Source organism: Rhea pennata, unplaced genomic scaffold (genome assembly GCF_028389875.1).
Source record: "Rhea pennata isolate bPtePen1 unplaced genomic scaffold, bPtePen1.pri scaffold_44, whole genome shotgun sequence".
Taxonomy (NCBI): domain Eukaryota; kingdom Metazoa; phylum Chordata; class Aves; order Rheiformes; family Rheidae; genus Rhea; species Rhea pennata.
Genome location: NW_026907683.1, coordinates 763558 through 769985, shown reverse-complemented (window position 1 = coordinate 769985; position 6428 = coordinate 763558). Strand labels below are relative to the sequence as shown.

At 55.7% G+C, this 6428-nt stretch overlaps 1 pseudogene; it reads left to right on the top strand.

Annotated features, from left to right (window-relative positions):
- The first annotated feature begins 233 nt into the window (after positions 1–233).
- LOC134154793 (E3 ubiquitin-protein ligase Topors-like) lies at positions 234–1079 on the top strand (annotated as a pseudogene).
- The last annotated feature ends 5349 nt before the right edge of the window (positions 1080–6428 follow it).

The following is a 6428-nucleotide window of genomic DNA, read 5'->3' as shown; positions in this document are numbered from 1 at the left end:
TTTGTCTCAGCCCCAAAGGTGCCTCCTCTGAGTTTCGGTGTGTGCCAATGGTTCTTCTGCACCCCCGCCTGCACCCTAGTCCAGCCCCCACTTCACCCTCACAGTCTTCCTGACAAAGGGAATCATCTTGGCCTCTCTTTCTTCAGCAGAGCACAGCAGCAGCAGTTGACGCACCTGCCATGGATGGTAGTTCCTCATCCTCAGCTCTCCCCAGCCCTCTGCAGCACACCACACCAACACCAGCAGCTCCAGATGCTACGTGTCCCATCTGTCTGGACACCTTAGATGACGTTGCCTACGTGAAACCCTGCTTCCACAAGTTCTGCTTTGGTTGTGTGCTCCGCTGGTCGAAAACAAAGGCTGAATGCCCCCTCTGCAAGCAGGTTTTCCAGTCTATTCTGCACACAGTGCTGGCAGAAGATGACTACCAGGAGTATGTCGTGAGGCCTCCCAAAGATAGCTCTGGTGCCAGGCGGCCGTGACAGAGAGCTCCTCGGCGCCCTGCCACCAGGAGGCACCGTCGCCCTGCAGCTCACCCGCAGCAGCAGTCCCCTGCTCCTCAGATGCCATCCTCTGCCCAGGACGGCAGCAGCCTGGAGGGGCCTCTAAGCCACAGCAGGCAGAGGCAGAGAGCCGGAGGGCTGCGGGAGCCAAGCCAGAGGCTGTCCCCGCACAGGCAGGCCAGTACTGAGAGCAGACCTCAGAGACATGTGCCAGCGACAGAGGAGGAGATGCTGAACTTCCGCCGCACTCTGTACCGCACAGGGATGCGCGTGCAAAGGGTTCCCCATGGCGGCCACCCCCAAGACATCTCCGCAGAGTTCTTCTCCCGCAATCCGGACAGCATTCAGAGGTTGCTGCCCTGGCTCCAGCGCGAACTGAGAGTCCTCTTTGGAGTCCACCAGTCACTGATCACCATCACGGAGCTCATCGTCCTGACAAACCTCAGGAGGTATGACCTGGACAGTCAGGCCTTTGCTGACGACTTAGAGCTGCTGCTGCTGAGTCGCACCAGGCATTTCGTCCACGAGCTCATCAGCTTTGCCCAGTGCTCATGCACCATGGAGACCTACGACTAGCAGGCCATATATGATTGCCACTCTCACAGCCAGCACGAAGGAGGCCCCTCAGCATCATTAAGCCTGGCAGCTGCTGCGGGTACAGCCACGACTCCAGGGCCAGCCCAGAGTCCATCCCCAGCTGGCAGCCCTGGCTATACAATGCTTCCTGTCACCTCGTATGCAGGCCCCCGTGACATTGCCACAGCCACACAATCTCACCAAGATCTACAGACAAACTCTGACAACGGGGCAGCTCAAGCAGGAGGAGAAGCCCAGAGACAGTTGCCGGCTCCTGCCAACCCCCAGGACAGTGACTCCTCGTCAGACAGCTGTGTCCTTGTGGGATATTGGAAGCCCTCGGCAGAGAGAAGCCCTGAATGCATTGTGCTCTCCTCAGACTTGGAGCACTCAGCCCCAGCAGAGGAAGGTGACACGAGGCAGAAAGAGCAGCCACTCCACACACCCAGCTGCAGCCACAGCAAAGCCAGGGCAGGCAGCTCGCTAGTCTCTGCCATGCCAAACCAAACTAGCTGGAGCCACCCCAGCTGCTACCCTGCTGCCTCCAGGGAGGAGAGAGAGCTCCAGCAGGGGCACATGGAGGACACGGCTGCTTGCGCTGTGCAGGGCTGCAGCCACGTCCCCTTTGCTGATGGCAGGGACAGGCAGCGCTCACCCGGGAGGCCCCGGCTGCCCACCAAGAGGAAGGCAAGCAGCTCTGAGGCCTGTGCCCAGCCCAGCAAGAGGCACGCATGGCCTCGGCAGTAGGAGGGAGAGTGGGACTGCCCAGCAGACAGTCAGCAAGCAGAGATGAGAGCAGTCCAAGAAGCCTGGGGAGATGAGGACTACAAAAGAACACCAAAGCAAGTGGAAAGGGGGCTGGAGTGCTGCACTCTGAGGGCTGTCTTCAGCACGACGAGCTCTGATAGTCAGTTGGTGAGTAGTGTCATCCTTGGTGGAGGGGGAACTGCAATGCTAGGGGCAAAGACTCGTTAAGGTCCTTCTCAATGAGCTGAAGAAGGGCATGAAGGGCTCCTGGGGAAACCTTGGAGCACGAGCTGGGCTAGGCACTGGCAGGTGCAGAGCCCGCACACATGACCACGTCTGTCTGTCCCCACTGCTGTTAGTCGAAGAGCTGGCTGTCTAAAAGTACCTTTGGCAGGACACTGCAGCACCAGGTTTATAGAAAGACCAGCGCAATGCAGCTGGGTGCCATGACAAATGCTGAGCAGAGGGAAGGTATCAGAACATCTCCATGGGGGATTCAGGGAGACCCTGAGGAGTCCCAGTGAGACAGTTTTCTTGTTGTCTGTGCCCTTTACACTAGTCTAAGAGATGAACGCCAACACCACTCCAGATACAGCATCTGGGCCCTGCAACATGGGCTCTCCTACTGCAGGATTTGTGTTTTCAATAGACACAGACCACTGCTGTGCTGTCCAGGAGCCCCAGACGGACACGTGAGGATCGATGGCAGAGAGCAGTAAAAGGCTGTGCCAAGAGAGCAGCTGAGCACTGACAGAGCAGGTCCTGTCTGGAAGCAAAGTCCCACAGCTGTGCGATGTCCCCAACATCTCCCTCCTCCATACCGGAGCTGACTTCTAAGAGGTTCCTCAGCGTGACTCACTTGCCTCCTGTCACCCTCTGCTCTCCCTCAGCAGGCAAAGGAACGACACCCTGACTCCTGTCCTTCCCTGCTTTGTCTGGTATTCCTGCTGGTGCCTTGTTTGTAGGAGCTCTGCACAGCCATTGGAAGCTGGACAGAGGCAGGTAAGTGTGGTGGGAGAATTATGTGCACTGAGCTGCTTCGGGTAGGAATGGTTTGGATTGGGGTTTGGGTTTAGATTGCCTCCACGTTTTGCTCCTTTCACTCTCACCCCACCTGCCCATGGGATTTTATCTCCTTGTGTGTTTTAATTCTTCCCCTTTGTGCTGTTGCTGTGCAGTGCAAGCCACGGTGTTGGAGCGGGAGCTACCTTCCAGGTAAGAAGCTGGCACTGGCTCTCTTCAGCAGTGCTCTTGCTCTTGTTCATTTCAACTCCCTTAAGCCATGTAGCATGGGAGCTGCTGGAGAGCTGCAAGAGCTCAGGACACAAGAAGATTGCCTTCAGTTGCCTCGCTCTCCTCTGCTTGGAGGCAGAGCTAGCAGCACCAGGACATGACAACTTGACAACCCCACTTGGAAGCTTCTTTTAAGCAGCAGCAAGATCACCTCCGGGAGGTGCGTCACCTCAGCACGTCCAATGGCTCCTGCGAACTGGGCTGCAGCCCTGGTGAGTATGGCTTTGGCTGTGGGAGTTGGCAGGGCTGAGCAATGCAGGCTCTGGCACTCTCTCCCCAGGGCCCCTGCAATGAGGTGAGGAAATGCATGGCGTCTCTGATGTCTCCTCCCAGGGCCACCCTGCAGATCTGCAAGAGCAGATCACGCTGCCTGACCCCTGCTCATCTTTCTCACAGGCACTTCCCCACCCCCATGCTCCCGGTGTCACCTCAGCACAAGGCTGGGGGGAAGATTCCAGCATGAGCCCTTGTGCTGTTATGATGGAGAGCAGGCAGGTTGCTGAGAGCAGTGGGCAGCAGAGAGGCTGGTGCCAGATCAGGTGCAGACAGGAGCGTTGGCAGCTGGGCTGTAGGAGGGGCGGCCTGGGGAAAGCAGAGTGAGCTGCTGGGGGATGAGGGCTTCGTGATGGCGTGCCTGGCTTCAGGTCGCAGGTGGACAATTCCAACTGTTTGCTTTCCTGTCTCCTGCCCAGCACCATCTTTCCATGCCATCTGCGTGGCTCCTCAGCACTTCTGTCTCCCTTCTATGACTCACATGTGCTTTACGCTGGGGATGATGAAGTGTGTCCCATGTGAGCGAACCGCTGACCTGTCCGGTTCTTCTTCCAGCCTGCATTGCATCACCCACCTTGCTCACGGTGAAGTCCAAGGTGCTCTTGAGGTGCGTGAACAAAAGGCCATGGGCTGATAGGATGCGGCTGGAGAGACCCTGCAGAATGAGTCCATATTTCCCACTGCCAGCGGCATTCCTGCGCATTCCACACCACAAGTTTCATGGGCAGGTACTTTGCAGAGCCCTAACCTTCCCACACAAGGATTTGGGCATGACTACGTTGGGAGGGGGTACATCCATTTGTGATGTTGCACAGCTTTGGGGACCAGGCACTCTCCCCACATCGTCATGCAGTGCCCCACAGCCTGGCTCAGAGGAGCTCATCTCTTTGCCTTTAGGGTGGTGGAAACAGATGGCACTAGGAGACCAGGCCCAAGACGCTGTGGCTGAACTACTTGCTGGAATATTGTTCCCATTTACCATAGAAGGGAATAGGGGAGTGGCAGTATGTACCTTTAGCGTCTCAGTAGGGTACTGGATTCTTGGTCTTCAGGGCCATCAGAGTTCAAAAGAGTAAGTGGTATGCAGAAAAGAGAGGGGGGCAGATGACAGCCTCCGTTTCCAGCTTGATGCATGTACCACTGTTGGCTCGACCCAATTTACCTCTGAAAGTGGCCAGCTTACTGGTGGAAGTGCCAGCAGAATCAAACAACTTAGCTCCCTAGCTTTGGTGAATGAATTTAATTGACGTTCCATTTCCAAAGGGGACCTGAGAAGCGTAAAACTCTCAGCTCCTTGGCACACCACTTGTGCTTGCAGGATGGGCAGCCTCACCTCAGTCTGACAGGCAGTGGCGTAAACTCTCCAGGGGGTCTGTCTCCCAGCAAGTTTTGGAGCCTCTAGAGAGCCCTGTGGATCTCAAGGCGGACAAGGCCTAGTGCACCTTGTGTCTTCAGCTGTGGGCTTGTGGACTAGCGGAACGACACTTTGGCAGCTGCTGCTTCTCTGCAATGATGGTAAATGGAGCACAAAGAGAGTCATCCACAGGCAGACATCTGCATCACAAGGGTCTAAGGCTGCACAGGATGAATGCAGCACTCGCTGGGGGGTGATGTTAGCTTTCCCAGGGAGATTTGTGCCCTTTTTCTCTTCTGCTCTCCCACCAGGAATGATGCCAAAGAGAAACCTTCAAGTGGCAGCCTCTGAGATTTTTCCTTCCTACAAACTGAGCCCAGCCAAGAGCCTCACTGAGCCCAGCTCCATGTTTGTGCCTGCCGCGTAACTCTTTGCTGCAAGTGGGGAAATGCAACCACCACAAGCATCTACAAAATGACAGCAGGATGACACTTCCATTTCCAGGGCCTACGTAAAGGGATCAGCCCAGGGAGCAGCTGCACTGGAAAGGCTGTCTGACACTGACAGAGCAACTCAGCACTGCAACAGCCATCAACCTCATACCAGACCTCTGCTGTGCCAGCTAGTCTACAAACACACTGTCTCTGCCCCACACAGCTGCCTCGTCTGCTACATGCAACCAAGAGCCAGCAAGAAGATGGGTCTGCAGGACACTGGCCACTCACACTCCCCAGGCACTGCTCTGCTCACTGCCTTCCCGTCCCTCCAAAACACAGGCACACAGGGAAGCTCTTGTGCTAACATCACAAGGTGGCCAAGGCACTCTAGGCTCACAGGGCATGTGCAAATGATCAGCACAAGATCAAGCACAGGGCTGGCTCATTGGGCAATGCTGCTGTTTTCAGAGGGGAGGATTCTGCTTTCTTCAGGCAGAGCAGGCTGCTACTTTCCACCCCCACAATCTCAGGAACCTCCACCTACTCAGGGCAGGGATGGGGTTTTTCTTTAATAATACAACGCTACAGATATAATGTAGAAACATTTGAGAGTCCTTAAGGCCTCCTGAGATTGAGGCCTCCTGAGACCAAAGTAACCTCGCTTCCTTTCCTTTAGTTACTTGGACAAGAAGTCCCTGTGAAGGGAAAAAGTGTGCAGAGGCTTTGAAATGAGGCCCAAGCAAGCAGACAGCCCCAGCCTGGCGGTCTGCTGAAATGCCACCTGTCTGGCTGCACAGGCTTTGCAGCAGCACTCTGAGCTCCACAGCTGCATTCACAACCTGACCCTGGGTACATCTTCACCCCTCACAGAGACAGGAACCCAACAACTGTGAGACATCCTCAATTTCAAGCTACAGAGGCTTTGGGACACTCAGACAAATATGTGGCACCACAGCCTTCTTGGAAAAGGAGGGAACACCGTAGCATTTGCAGAGCAAGCTGGCACTAACAGCATTTGTGCGATGCAGAAGTTGCAGCACAGCGGACCTGAACCTACACCCCAAGTCACCCATGGAAGCCAGGCGCACTTACAGAAGCCTTCACATCCACTCGAAGTAGCCTCACCTCATTCAGCACCTCACCTCTTGCAGCTGCTTTCACAGACAGATCACAATGGTGGCAAAGATGTTGACAGGTACAGGCACACACCCTGGCATCCTGCCTCCATCCTCAGCAGTTCTAGGA